Here is a 16,784-nt window from a genome sequence, read left to right as displayed (position 1 = left end):
TTATTATTATTATTATTATTTTTATTATTATTATTATTAGAAGTTTTTGGGGACGATAAATACGATGACAGTCTTCATTTACTTGCAGCATAAGCCCGGGGGAAGTTTCACATCTGCCACAGAAAGTTTGTAGAAGTGTGGGGAGCACACAGAAAACATGGTAAAGTTAGTTTAAATCAGGCGAAAAGTTTCAGAAACGTTGTGCCTGTGGGCATAAGATGAGAAAAGTACAATTAGAGTGGAAAAGATATAATCCCTAACGTTGTCGCCACATGACGTTATCCTTGACCTTGTTAAGTGACAATTACCAGGCAACTTAAGCAGACAATTGCTGATACACAGCGAGTGATCAATTTCCCCAGTCACAATTTGCTAGATATTAGCGTGGCAGCTCCGAAAAGATCGAAAATCGCTCTCTTCAATTTCCTGCCAATGGCGGCATGGCGACCTAACCATTCACAAAGACGTTGAATAATTAACGTTAAGATTTAGCAGAAAGATCCCAGAAAACACCAAAAAGTCTCACCAACGGAATCTCTTCTAAACTTGTCTATGGAGAACATAATCCCAGAAGTATGAGGCACTTTAAGGACTTAAATGAAACAAAGTATCAGGAGCTCGAATTACCGCGTCTGCATGCCGAGACCCTTCCCCCTAGCTATTTACATGTATGTGCAATATACACGGTCCAGTCACATTATTATTTACCACTACTTAGTATCCAGAATATGCGCCTTTCGCAATATGCACAGCAGCCGCCTTAGGAGGGACTGAATAAGTCCGCTGAAGGTTGCTACGGGTATCTGTGACCATGCAGACTGCCGTGCACCCCAGAGTTCTGTAGGCTCCTTGGTGGGGGCTCCATCTGTCTGATGTGTCGATCGGGGTGGTCCCATAGATTTTCAATTGGGTTGAGACCCGAAGAATTCGGTGACCAAGGGAGTAGCATGAAATCTTCGTCGTGCTCCTCAAACCACTCACGGACAATTCTGGAGACATGGCAGGGCGCATTGTCTTGCTGATAGATACCATCACCCCCAAGGAACATGGTCAACATGTACGGGTGTACCTGATCGGCGACGATCGATAGGTAACCATATGTATTCAAGGTGCCCTCCACAGGTATCAGCGCACCAAAGCCATGCCATGAAAACATTCCCCAGACCATAACGCCGTCCCCACCAGCCTGCCTTCTGCCAACAATCATGTCCGGGTTACCTGGTCCGGTCAAAATGCCAGTGACGGTAACTAGCAGTCTGTGGTGTTCCACAGACGCTAGGCTAAGCGGCCAGATGAACAACATAACCCACACTAAGCAAACATGAACATACACTAACATATGCTATCTGGCCTTAACAGTACTGTCTTACTTCACAAGAGATTCAAATGCGGAGTTGTGCGAAAGCACCGGTGCCGCCCGTCAAAAAACACTATGTCACTATGTCTGTTCTCGGAACTTTTCTTTCTTGCCCTAAATTTAACACAAGATTCTCTGCTGTATTGTGCCTACTTGTGGTAAACAGTATTCAGCTTATTTTGCCTTCAGCAACGGACCTATCTTGTACAGAACTTGCTACTCGAATACACCCGATTTTTCGTATTTTTTTGCAAATACCCACAATGAGTGATACTGAACAGGAAGTGATGGAAAAAGAGGGATCAGAACATCCCCCCACTCGACAAGCGAGGCTTTTAACCCCAAAGATGACCTAATTAAGACTACCAAAAACAAGGAAAATCCAAAACATCGAAGGAGGGGACGGTCAGGAGCCTACTCTTCAAGTCTTCCTACTCTTCCTCGGGTACCTCTTTGAAGTACCCGAGGAAGGAGAAAATGATACCTCCAGTGGAAGGTATCAGTGATACCCGAAGAAGAAGAAAATGATACTTCCAGTGATTCTGAAAATGATACCTCAAAAGTCAGGATCCCCCTCTCCCCCCCCCCCCCGACTGGTACTCCTGTTGAGCAAGTTAGAGCCATTCGGGATTCAGTCGGAAAATATATGGCCAAGCAATCGAGAATCACTACGGCCATCAGAACAGACATCATCCAGCTTTTCAGAAAGATGGAGCATGTTATCCTCAACCTCCACGTTGACAATGAGAGAATGCAAACTAAACTTGATGTTCTAGCTCAGGAACAGGACAAACAAATGCTACAACGCCCCCGTTCCTTTGCTGAGCATCGGAACAGCCACAACTAAACAGCTGCCCAGAACAAAACCTGACAAAGGACCCAAAAAACAAACAGAGGCTCACGTTATATTATTTAAGCCTACCGAAAGCGCAAGACTGGGAACAAGTGAAGAGGTCAAAGAAGCACTCACAAAAAACGTGAAAGAACAAATTAAGAACATAAGAATTAAAAGTATACGAAAAACCAGGAACCCTGGCATTATAATAGAGATAGATACCAGAGAGGAGCCACTGGAAATCCTGAAGAATACGGATATAGCCAACTATGGACTGCGGGTGGAGGCTCTGAAGCGGAAAGGCCCATCAATAATCCTGTTTGACATCAATGAAAACCTAACCCCTCAGGAACTAAAAGATGAGATCTATCGCAGGAATCTCAGTATGTGCTTAACAGAGGGGGGCCAGGAAGAGCAAGTAGCGCCGAAATATAGTACGAGGGCAAAAGTACCAGGAAATGTTAACTGGGTCGTTGAGTTGTCACCAAGGGCGTGGCAGATCATTGGCTCATAAAACAGGGTTTACATTGCCTGGGGCAGCCAAGATACCCGAAGTACATCTCTATCCCCAAGTGTTACAGGTGCCTGCGTTTCGGACATAAGTCCCATACATGCAACTGCGAGAGTCCACTTGTGGGCACTGCGCCCAAAAAGGACACGCGTTTAAGGACGGCCCTGCTAAGGAGAAGCCGCCCTCCTGCGCCAACTGCAAGGCAGCAAAAGCACTCAATAAGAGACGCCAACTGTGCAGTCTACAAAAAAAGTCAAGAGTATATACCAATCAAGAATAAATTATGGATAGGCAAGCCACTATACCCACACAACAACAGATTAAAATACTTCAACTTAATGCACAACGAGAAAGAATGGTCGCTGACCAATTAAAAATCAAAGCAGAAGAGCAGCAAATTGACGCGTTCTTGCTTCAAGAACCCTATATCTGCAAGGGTAGCATAGTTGGATATCCAACCTCATACAAAATTATACACTGCACAGATGATCAGCCATGGGCCGCAGTAGTTATCAGGAATACATAGATTGCAGCATTCCGTATCGCACCACTATGTACATCTATCAGCGCTTGTGTCCAGATCCTGACATCCCTCGGCTCCATCTACCTGCTCTGAGTATAAAGTCACCCTGGTGAGGACATCACTGTTGCAATATCACTCATCCAGAAAGCTCTCCACCTTCTTCCGGGAGGGAGGCTGCTGGTTGGAATGGATGCCAACTGTCACTCTGCCCTGTGGCAGAGCCTAACACCCGAAAGAACTGAGTCCAGAAATGGTTAACGACTTGAGGACTTCATTTTAACTACTGGCCTTCGGGTTCTCAACAGACCGGGCCACCCGCCCACCTTCAGCAGCTCCCTCTGGGAGAGTAGAATAGACATAATCATGACTAAGCCAGACATAGCCCAGAAACTGGTTGGCTGGACAGTGCAAGAATCCTGGACTACTTCGGACCACAGAGCGATCATACTCTCTCTCGCTCGCTCTGTGGAACGCTCCCCACCAATCCCCAGAGACATAGTACACTACTGAACTAAAAAAAGCAGATTGGCGTCAGCTTCAGGTGGAGCTCACAAGAAGCCTCCCCGAGGATGAGCTCACCAGAAGATTGTGTGCCCAAAATAACCAAGACAATCAGAACTGCCTGCGACTTATCCTTCCCACAAGAAAATCTTAGAGATACGCCGTTCCGTTGTGGACCACCAACCTTCCCGACCTGGGGAAACGGGTCCACCTCACTTGGAAGGCATTCCAAAACGCTCGTGCCTATTTCTTCCCCTAAGTAAATGGATGCTACGTGGGAAACTTATCGGCTGCTAAGAAATAGTTACACACTTGAAATTCGCAGAAGCAAGAGAGAGAGAGAGAGAGAGAGAGAGAGAGAGAGAGAGAGAGAGAGAGAGAGAGAGAGAGAGAGAGAGAGAGAGAATCATGGAGGACCCTGGTAACCTCCACTGGAAACAGCAACCCATGGTGAACAGTCTTCCGCATTGTAATCAATAAGCTGCTCAGGGGAGAAGTCTTCGACTCCTCGCAGAAACCTGATGGAACCTTCAACACCTCTTGGACGGACTCTGTAAATAATATTCTCGATGCCCTCTTCCCTCCGAAAAACACACATTTACGCCCAAAACAAACTCAAATAGTAGACAGCAATGGAGCCTATGCACTGGACAACATAGAAGAACCATTTACCATTGCACAGCTGAACCTAGCCCTAGCAAAGACAAAAGAAGGGAAGACCCCTGGCTCTGACCTCCTTGAAGTTGGCGTGATTAAGAAATTCGCAAAACTTTATCCTACCACCCTACTCAGTCTCTTCAATAGATGCTTGGCTGACGGCTCCTTCCCTGCTACCTGGAGAGAAACTATGCTCAAATTAATACTTAAAAACCCTGAAAAGCCGACTCACCTTCCTACTTCCTACAGGCCAATAGCACTGCTCTCTGTTCTTACTAAACTTCAAGAACGATTCCTCCTCTTCCGCCTTACTGACTGTTACACTGGTAAACAACTTTCCTCAGCACTGCAGTTTGGCTTCAAGACGGGTCTCAGCACCGAGGACGCCGTCCATAACCTCAACTCCCAGGCCAATGAAACGGAGCACAAGTATACCCTAGCCATTAAGGTGGACTTCGCCGGCGCCTTCAACCAGCTGTGGTGGCTTAGCGTTATTAGGAGGCTACGGCTGGCTGGAGTTTCTTATAATCTCTATGAAAGTATAAAATCCTACCTCAACAACAGATTCATCCAAATTGTAACCAAATATCAGAGTCTCCAGATGTGTTACCAGGGGTTGCCCCTAGGGCTCTGTCCTGGGACCATTCCTGTGATCAAGTGTCCTGGACGAGTTCCTGGAGATGGATCTCGGCGGCGTCTTACCCCTGGCCTTTGCTGATGACCTTGCTCTTGTAATACACTCTGACACAAGAGATGGAATGGAAGTGAAAGCAAATCGAGCTCTCGGACAGCTACAGAATTGGGCCTCACTGCACCAACTATCTATCTCGGGTAAAAAAAAAACGAAGTCCATCCTGTTGAAAGGGAAACTTCAAATCCGCAGTAGACCCCAGTCAAGAAGATAAACAACATAGCAATCCGATTATATACTGAAGTTAAATACCTAGGCCTCCACATAGATGTAAACTTCACCTTTCATCCCCACCTGAAGTACATTGCCGTTAAATAAGAAAATACGCAGCCATGATCAGAAGAATAAGCCGGGCTGACTGGGGTCTGAAGCACAAGGCCCTCTCTCTCTAATCTACAAAGCGGTATTCGTGCCGATTGTCTGCTATGGGGCCTCCATATGGTGCACTAGAGCGGAACAGACGTAAACTCGATTCAATTCAGCGATTTATGTCTGTTACCAGGGCGTGCTGCACAGTCAGCACCCCTGCACTCCAAGTCATTCATGTCCTTCTACCTGGAAGTACTGAAAAGATGCCTCTACCAGCGCCACAAGAAAGGTATTCCCACCCAACTACTGGATCTGCATCTGGACCTCACAAATGACCATAAGCAAGAAAAAGGGCAAGTCGCCAGCCACCTGCAGTGTGTATGGCAGGAGCCCTGGGATGCAACAAATAAAGGAGAAGTAACTAAGAAGTTCTTCCCACAATCGCCCTTACCTATCCCAAGCCTCCTCCCTGGTATTGAGCTGGACTGCAGGCAACCTTTCTGCTTACTGGGCACAGCCCATTCCAGCAAAAGTTAACAGTGCTCTTTGCTGCCACTGTGGATATGGGGAGTCTTGAGTACACGCCATGAACGAGTGCCCCTCATATGATGATCACCACCTACGACTCTTCACCGAGATACAATCCAATAAACCCTGCCAACAGGAGCACATCCCCATAAACGATAAAACATCTTATGCAGCTTTCACACGTTTTGGACAGGCAGTTGTTATCACCATATGGGGTTATCACACCCATGACTGGCCTGACTGGAACATTCCACCACCATTACAAACCTCAAAGGGGGTAGAATAAATGTATTACTCACAAAGTGCAGGAAATTATAGCAACCAAGCTATCATGCAAAACCCACTCTGGGGTAGGATTATGCTGGTACCCTCTTGTGGGTGCAGGATCTATGCTGCAGCCACTCTGCTGTCATCATATCCCTGCGGCATATCCTTTCAGAGCGCAAGACCAATCGCGTTCACATGGGGGCACCTGCCCCTGTGACTTTAATTCCCTATATCCTCTCCCCACTTTGCCTTAAATCATTGGGTGGGTGTGCCCTTCACCTTGGTCCATCTTTGTCCCTTACCCTACATTCTGACCCACTCTACTCTTATTCTAATCCCTAGTGTGCTCTCTTCAACAAAAATATTTTTTTTTTACTTGGACTCTGTCAGGAAGCCCAAGCGGCCCTGGTAGAGACCAGCCAGAGTATAACGGGCAGCTTGACTCACCTCCCAGTGGTGGTGGCGGGCAACGTAGGATCCTACTAGGGGCCCTGCAGCCAGAGACATAACAACAGAACAAAACACAATACTTCATAAACCGATTTCACTCTTAGCAAATATTGGAAAATTTTACGAGAGACTACTGTTGTTAAGGCTGAATGAATTAATTATTTAATGAACATAACATACTTTTTGGACATCGGTATAGTTTTAAGAAAAATCTGTCTGCTGAGGATGCCATGCATGACTTGGTTACTTTTTGCCAAAAATCTACTGAGCAGTATTTTAGCTCTTTTCATCGATTTTGAAGGAGCTTCCGACATGCGGCTTTGTACGAGAGTATTCTATGCTCGTTAAGACAACTTCGGCGTCCTAATTTGCTGTACAGAATGATCAGAAGTTTTGATGAAAGGAAAATTCTGGCAAAAGTAAATTACTCAGTTTTTAACAGGGATATTAACAGGGGTTGCCCACAAGGATCAGTTCTAGGGCCTATATTCTGGAATCTGGTTCTTAATTAGTGTAGTAATACTCTTGATTTGATTATCAGCAGTGATTCTTCATGCATTAAGAATCTGCAGATAAATGAACCACTAGGTGGCAGTGATCACAGTGTGCTGAAGTGGGATTTACTCAAAGAGGTAACTACCATTAGGGGTAAAGGGAAGGGTTATTGCTTCCGTAAAGGCGACTACGATGGACTGAGACAGTATTTAAATTCTATACAGTGGGACCAACTGATGATGTTACCAACAGCAAATTCAAAATGGGAAGCATTCAAAGAACTTATCTTGGAAGCTACTAGGCTTTACATACCAACTAAGAAATATTGTTCAAGGTTTAGGCCAAAATGGATGTCAGATGAACTAACGAGGCACATGGCAGAGAAGAAAAATGCATGGGATACTTACAAATTAACACATGACACAGAAGCCTATGATAGATACAAGTTGATATGCAACCAAGTTACAAAGGAGGTTAGGCAGGCGAAGGCAGATTACGAGAAATCCTTGGCAAGGGATGCAAAGAAAAACAGCAAAGAGTTCTTTACTTATGTAAACTCTAGAAGGAAGGGGATGAATCAGATTGGTCCACTTGATATTGATGGGTCAACTGTTGATGATCCTGCTCAGGTAGCTAACAAACTAAATGAATATTTTGCATCGACATTCACACATGAGGAGTTATTCAGCGAGGGGAATGCCAGAGGTGTATTCAACTCTAGCAGTAAGCTACAGAATCTTGAAATAACTGGGAGTAAAGTGGAGGAGAAACTGTTGAAGATAAACACAAGAAAGGCACCCGGGGTGGATGGGATCTATCCAGTTATATTAAAGGAGGCAGAAAAGGAAGTAAGCAAACCCTTAGCCATAATTATGAGAGCTTCCTTGGACTCAGGGGAGGTACCCATAGACTGGAAATGTGCAAATGTGACCCCAATTCACAAAGGAGGATCAAAGGCTGACACAAGTAATTATAGACCTGTGAGCTTAACTTCTGTTCCAAGAAAATTAATGGAGGCACTGGTTAAAGAAGCACTGCAGGATCATTTAGACAAGACTTCAGTTATAGCTCCGACACAGCATGGTTTGGTTAAGGGGAAGTCTTGCCTGACCAATTTGATTGGATACTATGATGCAGGCACCAAAGAACTGGATGCAGGGAATAGCTTTGTTATTATATACTTGGATCTTAGAAAGGCTTTTGATACTGTTGCACATGGAAGACTGCTACACAAATTGGAGCAGTGTGACATTGGAGGCAAATTACTGCTATAGATAAGGGGGTGGTTGAGGGGGAGAAGACGGAGAGTGGTAATCAATGGACACTGCTCATCGTGGACTAATGTTATTAGTGGAGTCCCTCAGGGCTCAGTGTTGGGTCCATTATTGTTTTCTGTATTTATAAATGATATTGATGATGGTATATCAAGCTTAATGTCCAAGTTTGCAGACGATACAAAGGTTGGCAGGGTTGTCAAGACACTGCGGACACTATGCTGCTGCAACAGGATCTGGAAAGGTTGAGCAGATGGGCTTCGAGGTGGCAAATGAAGTTTAACATTGACAAATGTAAAGTACTACACATGGGAAACAGCAACCCCAGAGCAACGTATCAACTCTGTGGTACTACACTGACAGTAGTAGAGAATGAAAGGGACTTGGGGGTGGTTGTGCAGGCAGATATGAAGTTCTCTGAGCAGTGCAGACGGGCTGCAAGAGTAGCTCATGGAGTATTGTGAATGATAGACAGGAATTTTTCTAGCAGGGATAAGGAGGTGATTATTCCCTTGTATAAGGCAATGGTCAGGCCACACCTAGAGTACTGTATACAGGTCTGGAGGCGTCATTTCAAGAAGGATGTAGAGCTGCTGGAACGAGTACAGAGAAGGGCAACAAGATTAGTGAATGGAACAAAGGGGTGCTCTTACGAAGAAAGGCTTAAGTTTTGCAAATTACAGTGTCTGGAGACTAGGCACCAGCGAGGTGATCTGATAGAGGTGTATAAAGCCTTGAATGGTTTGAGCATGCTCAATGCTGATGGGATCCTTCCTCTAACTCAGAATAATCACCTGAGAGGGCATAAATTCAAATTGAGGAAAGACAGATGTAGGATAGACGTGCGGAAATTTGCCTTTAGCCAGCGGGTGGTTGGTTGGTGGAATAGACTTCCATCCCTTGTGGTGGAGGTTGATAGCCTAAATAAGTTTAAGGCTCAGCTGGACAGGTATTTTGAACGAACGGAGGGGTGAAGTGGAAGTGGGTTTTTTTTTTTTTGGCTGATGCTGCATAAGCTTGCTTTCTTGCATCAAATGCCTCTACTAATGCTAATGCTAATTAGTGGTTGACCAGATACATACCTCACTGCCACAAGTGGCTTATGATGATGATTTAATGCAATGCACGGTTGGAAGGCAGGTTCTACAAGACAGATTTCAAGTTATAGTGAATAACCTTGAAACATGGGCTACTTTTCATAAACTAAAAATTTTTCTGAAAATAAAACAGTCATGAAGCTAATGAAAGAGAAGTTGAATTATGACAGACCGACGCGATTGCTAATAAACAAATACCTTTGGTTTCTAGGGTGAAGTATTTAGGTGTACTTTTAGATGATAAATTACAGTTTTTTGCACGCTTGATTATTTAAGTTCCAAGGTGAAAAAGTTTACTGCTTCTATAATTCGTATTACTAGGTCGGATCGTGGCTTGGAAAGCGAGTTCTCAATGTATATTATAAAGCTATGTTTTTACCTATTGTTACTTATGCTGCACCTATTTAGTATAAACGCATAGAAAGTGTTAATTTTTTTCAAAAACTAATTTCCCTTCAACGAGTTATGTTGTTGACAATATTAAGACTTTGTAAAACGGTATCTACCAATGCTATGCAGGTTATTGCTGGGGCTATACCCTTGGATCTGTTAGTTGTATTTCGGTCTTTTTGTTATTTCATCAGGAAAGGTAGACGAATATCGTTTATGGGTTTATCTTATGATTGTACTGGTAATATTAAAAAGAAAAAGAGTGATATATTTAAGAGATTACTTGCCGTATGGCAAGAACACTGGGATTCAAGTACCACAGATAAAGTAACTAGATTATTTTTACCTGATGTTTTATTCAATATTGATAATAAATTGAACAAGTGCTTTTATTTATCAATGGAAACTTATTTATTGACAGGTCATGGATCCCTTAACTTTAAGTTGTTTAAATTTGATTTGGCAGATCAGCCATATTATAGTATTTTGATTGAGCCTTGGGATCATGTGCTGTATGACTGTTAATGATGCATGAGTACCGATCCTGGCTTTACAGGAGTTTGCCAGGATTGGTACTCATGAAAAGAAGGCAATTGTCTTCATTTGTTTGTTTGTTTTTGTTTTACGCTCGCGGGTTGGCTTTGATTTCTTTTTTTTTTTTTTTTTTTTTTTTTTGCAGGCTCTCCGGTCTGGGCAGCCTGGGAACTGAATTGCTGGCACCCACCAGCCTTGTACTACTAAACAAAAAAACAAACTATTATATTTAGGCCACCCGAATAATTAAAGTCATCTGCCGTGTTGCGTCTTATATCTGTTAATTGTGTGTGTTTTATGATCGATTTGTCTGTTTGCTGGACGAAAAACCCCAGTTTCTGGATGGAAAACCTTGCTATCTACGCCTGAGACCGACTAACTCAGCTACGGAATGAAAAAAGTCCATTAAAGTTCCTCGCGTCATCGACGGGATTCGAACTTGGGCCTTTTCCACCCAGAGTGGGGAGGACGGTGACGATACCACTGTGCTACACGCGCAGACAGCCTTGTACTATTGCTGATAGGTGCGGGATTATAGTGCAAGATTACACTGACAGATTCAGTACAGTCCAGGTCCGGCTTCATGTACCAGGGATGAACGCTGGGTTGCATTTACCCACGTGTGGCTGCTTTCTGGTGGCAAAGTGACCTGATTTCACAATACACTACACTACACCTGCACACACACACACACACACACACACACACATTTACACTTTTCAGGTCAGAACACTGAGTTTCTTTTGCCAACAGAATACACAGGTGGAGATAGACGTAATTCTGGGAGCCACCTACCGACATGAATATACAATACAATATAATAGAATACTGCATAGCTACACTTACGAATTTGTTATGATTTATCCTACAGATTTTGAACTTCAGTTTTCCATGACGTAAACCTACCATTGTCTATTATGAAAATAATATTGAGTGCTAATACATATCTACGCACATTAAAAAAAGAGCAAAATGTCAACAATATCGATTCGACGCGTGTTTAGCTGACTACAGATGGGACACCGACAATAACGTTATTCCAGTTAATTGCTAAACGCATAGAAAGTGGATTCACCATTGCTGAAAAGTAGCCATGGTAAAAAAGCAAACATTTTGGTATTTTTTATATACCTTTAAGTTGAGGAAAATTATATAAGGTCATCAAAAAAGACGCAAGAATTCTGAATGCTTTTTTTTTTTCTTGATATATTGAAGTATCATTGGTGAGCTTGGTGTCATTAGTATTACACTGGTGTGCAAAACTTAAGGACCAACACTATTTCTAAAGGTTACAACCACAAAATATTTACTTAAGGTACTCTTAAGATGAAAGTAGATTCAGAGCGATTCTAGACGTCAGCTAATCTGGCGAGAGGTTGGCACACGGTATCACCCCACAAACATCACTGAAAGGAATTGATATGGCGGTCTCGTCTGGGGTTCTCGTCTGGGGGAGGCGTTATCTTGGATGGACGTACACAACTCCAGATACTGGAAGGCGGTACTGTAACCGGTGCACGCTACCGTACTGAGGTAATCCTTCCCCATGTGCGTCTGTTCCGAGGTGACATTGGCACCGAGTTCGTGTTTATGGATGATAACGCCACACCCCATCGCACTGCAGTTGTTGATATGGTTTTGGAATGTGAGGACATTGTTCGTATGGATTGGCCTGACCGTTTCCATCGATTTAAATCTCAGCGAATACATAGGGAACGCTCTAGGGAGACGCCTAGCGGCACGCCCACACCCACCAAAAAATGTTCACCAGCTGAAGATGGCGCTGACAGAGGAACGGACGATGCTACCGCAAGAACTTATCAACAACATTGTTCTAAATATGGACAGGCGGTGCAAAGCCTGCATCGACATTAGGGGTGGCTATATCTCTTACTGTGGACCACCTCTTCCCTTTGTTCCATCTTTGGCAGTGATGCATCTGTATCATGGCAGCCAGTACTATGTTGCCATTTTTGAATAAAGTTGCTCTGTACCGTTTTGTTTCCGTTATTGTGTCGGTGTCGTTTCCTTCATCATTTCTATACCTCACGTGGTTCCTTTAGTATTCTTTTCCCATATCCAGGCCACTCCTATGAGAAGCTACAAGTGAAAACCTGACTATTCCTTAAATTTTGCACACCAGTGTGTAGTATCAGTATTAGTAGCAGCAAATGATGCAAGGAAGCAAGTTTATACATCATCATCTGCCAAATAACGATAATAATAAATTAAATTAAATAAACACTTCACACATCATGTGTCCATTCCGTCTAATAATTTATCCACTTCTTTCCTTAAATTTATTTCAACTACTAACTTTCACAACACCAGATGAAAGTCATTTTCAGAAATCAACCACCCGCTTTCTGAAAGAAAATTTCCTCACGTCTGCAATAATCCTTCCTTGATTTAATTTTATGCCCAGTCATGCGTGTGTTGTCTGAGCGAGAGTAACGATGCCATCGGCATTTGTATAATCCACTTATCCATTTGTTTAATAGCCTTAAATAGACTTTCTCACAGGTGCCTAGTTTCCAGACGCTGCAACCTGCAGAACTGAAACCTATCTTGACAAGAGCACTCTTCTGTTTCCCCTAGCTAAACTTGTTGCTGTTCTCTGCACCTGTTCCAACAGATCCGTATCCTTTCTAAAATGAGGCCGCCAGATCTGTAGTAGTAGTAGTAGTACTACTCAAGATGTAGTCTAAACCATTACTTATACAGCTGGATAGTCACCTCCTTATACCTTCTGGCAAAATTCCTTTATATCATTGACAAAACCCTTAAACTGTCTTAGCAGTACGTCTGCACTGCTCAAAGAACTTCCTGTCTTTTTTATTCACTACGAGGAGCAGTACGAAAGTAATGCCTCCGATTTTTTTCCTCAGAAAATTTAATTGCTACAACTGTGCCTTTTACATCAATTAATTCTCAATCATTAATAAACACAATGTTATTTTTTCACAAAGTCACCATCATTTTCTATGCACTTCTGCCATCTCTGAGTCAGACGCTGTATTCCAATCCTGTAAAAATCCTTACTCTTGCTCCGGAGAGCTTCGCGAACCCTGTGCTTGAGCTGGTAGTCGTCCGAAAAATGGGTTGCACGGAATGCATCCTTCAGTAGGCCGAAGCGGTGATAGTCGGATTGTGCGAGATCAGGACTATGAGAGGGGCGAGGAAGAACAGGGCATCCCAATTTTGCAATGGCCTCCATCGTGCGCAGACTGATGTTGGGTCGTACGTTTTCATGGAGAAGAATCTAAGATTTTTGTTTCTAAGATTGATCTAAGATTTAAGAGTTTTGAGCGTGGTGCCACGCTCGAAGACGTCAACAAGCAATGCCCCATCTTTGTCCCAAAACGCTGTCGCCATGACTTTACCAACAGAAGTCTGTCTTTTGAACTTCTCCTTGCGCGGTGAATTTTAATGGTGCCACTCAATCGACTGTCTCTTCGTTTCAGGATCATAATAGTGGGCACAGATTTCGTCACCTCTGACTATGGCTGAAGGAAAACCCTCTCCTTCACTCTCGTAACGCTGGAGAAGTTCCGTACAGATGACTTTCCGGGATTCTTTGTGCTCATGTGTGTCAGCATTTTCGGGAGCCGCTGGGCGCAAAACTTGTTGTAGCCTAGTTCCTTTATGATGGTTATCACAGCAGGTTTTCCTATACCTACTGCATCATACAATTCGCATACAATTGTGATGCGGCGTTCCTCTTTGATCGACGCGTCGATCAGTCTCTTGTTGTCTGTTGTCATTGACCCGTCGTTCGGGGCTTGTCAACAATGCCACTTTCCCTACTCTTAGTCTACGCAGGTCGCACAGTGGTATCGTCACAGTCCTCCCCACACCGGGTATGAAAGACCTGGTTCGAATTCCGTCGATGACGAAAGAAACTTTAATGGACCTTTTTCATTCCGTGACTGAATTAGTCGGTTTCAGGAGTAGATAGCGAGGTTTTTTCCCCAGAAACAGGGGTTTTTTTCGTCCAGCAAAACAGACAAATCGACCAGAGAACAGACGCAATTTACACACACAATACACTTGGGTATATGTAATAAATTACTGGGTGACCCTAATATAATAGTTTGGTTTCGTTTGGTTTGTGTTTCCTGTATACATTGCACTTCCCATATTCAAGTTCTGATTCTCTTATATTTGAGTGACATCACAGCTCTGATATCCCAATAATGTCTGCATTTGATGTCTTGACTGCACTTAAAATTCATCAAATTTATTTACTACGCTCCTAGCACTGATGTACATGCAAGTATACATTTACTTTTAATTACCTTAACACAGCCCATATAATTACTTGTTCTATGATGACTTCCAGCAGTCTTTGAAATTCCAAGCACCTTGCTTTCAAGCCTTCTGCTCGTTCCAATAGAAACATTGCAAGTATCACTTTCACCTCTGCCTGGGCTATTGTTAATCTATTAGTATGTATCGCCAAAACTAATAGTTTTCCGACCCACGTAATATGTCTAGATAGCATCAACAAATATTCTTGCACCCTTTCCATTTAAGTGTATCCCATCTCTGTAGAAGCAATTTCTACTGTTAACAAGAATAGACCATTGCGAAAATTCTACTCCATGATCCTTGTATAATCCCTCCAGGGCTGAACTGCTTGACAAGACTCATCGTATTCTCCCTCCTATCTTGTCTGGGCAGAACTGCAGATACTTTCAAATTTAACCCGAACACGCGGCTTTTTATTCAACACTATCCTGTAATTTTTAACTAGGTCTGCAGATCTACTCTTAATGTTAATAGTACCAAGGTTTTTGGAGAACTGTTTGAAAACTTGGTTGATACTGTGGGGGGGGGTTAATGTTGTTGTATATATATATATTATTTATATTATTTTAATTTATTCCCCTATTTAGACAACTCCCCTTTATAATATCTCCCCACTTGCGCATCTGACTATTCAACTTCACAGAAGACTTCAGGTTTTGGGGGGGAAACTTCTAGATGTATATTATTCCCTTCAGATGGGCTGGTGTCCAGTACAACAAATAATTACACAAATGTTATACAAAAAAACAAGTTTATTATGCATATTTACAGTTAAATCATAACAAATCTCATTAAGAATAGAATTTCACTGTTTCAACACCAAGGTACTTACAACATATTCAGTCTCTTCCTATCTAACAGGCTCCTTTACAGACCCTTTTTTTTTATCTCACCTTTCTCATTACGCATACACAGGTTAAATAGTTACACTCTTTATATGCTCACCTTATTTCTGCTCCTATTACAACACAATCAAATCATACCTCATAGGTGTCAATAACATTTTTTTTATCATTAAAGTTAAATATATCATTGATCACATTACTTTTATGTATCATCATAACTACCAATTTATTTTTTAATTCCCTATTCCTCTTTCTTATATATTTCTTTAACCATTGTCAGTTACAGAACTTGATCACCAAAATACAATGTCACATTCAAACACACCTTTAAGGGTTGGCAATATACATAAATTTTATCTCCACACATTTAATATTTCTATTTTTACTACAATTCCTTCCGTTCACTTTCTCATCTACATTACTATCCTCCTTAATCCAAATTACTGCCTAAACCAACCATAATTGCCTTAGAGTAGAATTTACTCCTATTTGGTTCACCCATCTAAACTTATCTTTATCATTAAATTCCCCAAAATCGTATTACAGTCCTTTCACTAGTATTTAACTTACAGTATTTTCAAAATAACTTTCTCTTATCATTGAATTCCCCAAATATCGCTCTACAGTCCTTTCTCTAGCAGTTAACTTACAGTATTCTCAAATTAACTTTCACTTACTTAATTTCTATGGTCAGGTGTCTTCATAAGGGCCTTCTATCCTATCCTTATCCAGAGCTGCTATCTTCCGCCATCCAGGGCAACAGCTTACAGTTTCCAGGGCATCATCATATGGCGTTCGCAACTGCTGCTCCGCTTTCAGGATCTGCTACTTTTTCTGTCAGGACGGCTACCTTCTGTTCCAGGGTTGTTACTTTGCCTTTCAAGACTATATCAGGATATTATCGCCTTCCTCGGTGGACTGGGTGTTCTAAGGGAATCTTCTTCTCTCATTCTCACTGTTTGCAGAACTTCCTTTTACTACCCCTTTCCAGTTCATCTCCTAATTTCTCACTCACTACATTACTGATAACCCCACTTCGACTGTTTTTCGTCGGCTATTTCTTCATCATCTTTCAAGCAACTCTTCCTGACTCACCCTTTCACTAGCACCGCTCAAAAAAAAATTCTCCCCTCTCCTTCTCTTCCTTTTCACTCTCCCTCCTCTTGTGTCCGTATTCATCCACAATTTTCTCCCGGAGTTTTCCACGCC

The sequence above is a fragment of the Mastigoproctus giganteus genome, chromosome 2 (genome assembly GCF_048544385.1).
Source record: "Mastigoproctus giganteus isolate SK-2022 chromosome 2, ASM4854438v1, whole genome shotgun sequence".
Classification (NCBI taxonomy): Eukaryota; Metazoa; Arthropoda; class Arachnida; order Uropygi; family Thelyphonidae; genus Mastigoproctus; species Mastigoproctus giganteus.
The sequence above is the reverse complement of the archived record's forward strand: the minus strand, read 5'-3'. Positions refer to the sequence as shown.